We start from the raw sequence: 3,942 nt of genomic DNA on the forward strand, positions 1-3,942 counted from the left end.
TCAACCAAGCAATGACTTGACTTAAACTATGATATTTAAATGACTAGATACTAATTACACACAGAGGAAACATTACACTGAAAAATAAAACGTCACATTAACTTATGGATTTTTTCCCAGTAAAATAATGAGTTACTAATTCTAGAGAGTAGGGCCACAGTAATATAGCATTCCACAGAGCTAGATACTGGTCGATTAGATCAGTCAGTATAGTGAGCACAGACAGAGACAGACAGACCCACCCCTGAGTCTTAGTTTGGACGGTGTAGGTGGTGGTGTTAGCGTTGGCCTGAGGACAATCCCACCGCAGGAGGCATCCTAAATCCAGGGAAGCCACACTGGTGGTACAGAAGGTCCCAGATGATCCTGAGAGTTCACACGAAACAGTTCACAGTCAACACACACACACACACACACACACACACAGGAATAGATCACACACACTTCCGACATAGGCTACACTTTCATAGTCACGAGCTCACAGTAACAACGATGGCTATGCCTAAAGACGCAACTCATACATACTTAACATAATTGACTTAACTGTTCCTGAATGGATTACTACAGTTCATCACACTTTATACTATTTGAACCTTTAGTTGGCCATTTAAGCCATTGAGATCAAACCCTATATATAGAGAATCCCTGTGGTGAGCCCCCCATAGACAGTGTGAGAGGACAGTGAATTGGATCAGTTACTGCACCCAAAATGGATGGACAGAGAGCAAGTCAGACTCACCTGTGATGAGAAGAGCGACACACAATCCTGTTAACACAAGGGTCGCCGGTACATCTGGCACCGTCACCATGGTGACACAGGGAAGCTAGTAAACTGGACCACCGGGTGAGAAGGACAAAAGGACAGACTGAGGAGGACTCAGACGAAATATTTTTCCAAAACAAAATCCCCTTTGGGGAGGGATACCACATCCATGCAAGTCCACTGATGCACACAATGTAGCGGTCTATAAAATGCTTGACAAATCATTTGTAAAAGTTGAAAAGGAGAGCGGTAGAGTAAGCTGTCACTTACCTACATCCAGAGACAGTAGTGAGAGAGAGAGAGAGAGAGAGAGATGATAGAAAGAGAGAGAGAGCGAGGGTGGAGGAATCAGGACGTGATACAGTACTTGTGTGTTCAAGAGGAAATGACATAATCTGAAGCTTAAAGGTCCAATGCAGCAGATTTTATCTCAATATTATACCATTTCATTTAAGTACCTTACTGTGACTGTTTTCAATTCAAATGGGAAAAAATAAGCAAAAATAGCTTCTTAGCAAAGAGTAATTTCTCAAGCAAGAATTTAGCTAGGACTGTCTGTGAGTGGTCTGAGTGGGGAGGGGAAACCTGAAAACTAGCTGTTAACAGCTGAGAGGTTTGGAACTCTCTTATTGCTCTAGTAAAGACATGCTGTGGAACTTTGGCAACTACTAAGTATTTCTTTTTAAATAACCCCGCTTTGGGCTGGATGTGTCAATGTGTAGTTCATACATTTAAAAAAATATATATATTTTTTACCTTTATTTAACTAGGCAAGTCAGTTAAGAACAAATTCTTATTTTCAATGACGGCCTAGGAACAGTGGGTTAATTGCCTGTTCAGGGGCAGAACGACAGATTTTGTACCTTGTCAGCTCGGGGATTTGAACTTGCAACCTTCTGGTTACTAGTCCAACACTAACCACTAGGCTACCCTGTCTCCCCATACATGCATAATCGATGAGCAGAATTATTTTACCTCGATTAGCCACAAAGTCCCTAGTTTGAAAGCGACCGTATTTCTGGAAGCTGTGCTATGACATTTCCCTCATGTGTGCCAGTCCTCCCAGCAATTCCAGTTCAACCAATGAGCTTCAGCCCTTCGCCATATGCGTGAAAGTTAAGAGGCACATCATGCATCCACAGCAGAGTGAGAGAGAGAGAAATGACAATGACGTGGTGCACATACGACGTAGTATGCATTTTTCGGGGACAACTTTTAGCTCGTGAATACTACTTTCAGAACTACTGGCTAAAAAGTATACAAAAAAACTGCGTCCCACCAAACAGGTTGAAATTTCTAAAAAGGCATTATTTGCACAATTTTCACAGTATTATTCTAACTTCAGTGTGGAAATATACTGTATACAGCACCTTCAGAAAGTATTCACAGCCCTACACTGTTTCCACATTTTGTTGTCTCACAAAGTGGGATTCAAATGTTGTCAATGATCTACACAAAATACACTGTCAAAATGGAAGTAAAATTCTAACTTAAAAAAAATGTATGTAAAAATAAAAACGACTATATTTTGATTGGACACGTATTCAACCTTGTGAGTCAATATGTTTAGAATCAACTTTGGCAGCAATTACAACTGTGAGTCTTTCTGAGTAAGTCTTTAAGAGCTTTGCAAACCTGGATTGTACAATATTTCCCATTATTCAAAAAAATAATAATTCAAGCTCTTTCAAGTTGGTTGTTGATCATTGCTAGACAGCCATGTTCATGTCCTGCCATAGATTTCCAAACCCATTTAAGTCAAAACTAACTAGGCCACTCAGGAACATACAATGTCTTGGTATGGAACTGGTGTATAATTGCACTTGCGTTTTAATTTATTGTCCCGCTGAAAGCTGGATTTCTTTGCCATATTTATGGTATTGCTTTAGTGCCTTTTTACAAACAGGATGCATGTTTGAAATTGTATTATTCTGTACAGATTCCCTTTTCACTGTCAATTAGGTTAGTATTGTGGAGTAACTCAAATCTGGAAGTTGTCTCATATCATAGCAATTTAACTCAAACAGGTCACCATTGACCTGAAAACTGTAGGACGCCTGTATCTTCGTAGCGACTGGGTGTATTGTTACACCATCCAAAGTGTAATTGCTAAGGTCACCATGTTCAAAGGGATATTCAATGTCTGCTTCTATATTTTGACACATCTACCAATAGGTGCCCTTCTTTGCGAGGCATTGGAAAACCTCTAGTGTTTGTTGTTGAATCTGTCCTTGAAATTCATTGCTTGGCTGAGGGACCTTACAGATAATTTTATGTGTGGGGTAAAGAGATGAGGTAGTCATTCAAAAATCATGTTTAACACCATTATTGCACACAGAGTTAGTCCATGCAACATAGCATGACTTGTTAAGCAAAGTTTTAAGTTTTACTCTAAGTTCAGGCTTGCCATAAAAGGGCTTGAATACTAATTTACAAGACATTTCAGCTTTAACATTTTAGTAATTCGAACAAATGTCTAAAACATTTGGGGGTATTGTGTGACAAATCCTAATTGAATCCATTTTAAATTCAGGCTGTAACAAAACGTGGAAAAAGCCAAGGGTTTGAACACCACAGTGCGTGAGACAGGAGAGAAGACTGAAGGTATAGAGATGAGTAGCAAGACCGACAGAAAAAGACAACCACTACACTTGCAATAACATCTGCTAACCCCGTGTATGTGACCGATAAAACTTGATTTAAACCACCTTGCAAGCTTTGTGTAAGAATAAATGTTTGTTTTCTGTACAAGTGCCTAGTTGAGTCACTATTTTCTTAGTAATGTTGGTACAGTACAATGTTGGATCTTAATTTGGGTCTCTGCTCCAGCAGGAAAATAATCACACAGCAACAGCATATTATAATTTAGACATGTGTAGGGTTTGATATCACTTTTCATCACAGAAAATCAAGTCAAATTTCAGAAAGGGGGAAATTAAACTTCAAAAGCCTTTTTAAACCTCAAATACACAACTTTTAAAAGTCCTGCATTGCAGGAAAGTTCCCCTGCAACAGGGTGATCAAATTAAGATCCTACATTTGTACACAGACCCACTACTACAAAATAAATAAACATGCATACATAATGCTTCTTAGATATTCATGACCATGTGGGCCAGCAGAGTTGGCGAGAAATCCTGCAACCCAGCTACAGAAAAATAAATCACACGGACAGTCTG

This window comes from Oncorhynchus mykiss, chromosome 9 (genome assembly GCF_013265735.2).
Source record: "Oncorhynchus mykiss isolate Arlee chromosome 9, USDA_OmykA_1.1, whole genome shotgun sequence".
Classification (NCBI taxonomy): domain Eukaryota; kingdom Metazoa; phylum Chordata; class Actinopteri; order Salmoniformes; family Salmonidae; genus Oncorhynchus; species Oncorhynchus mykiss.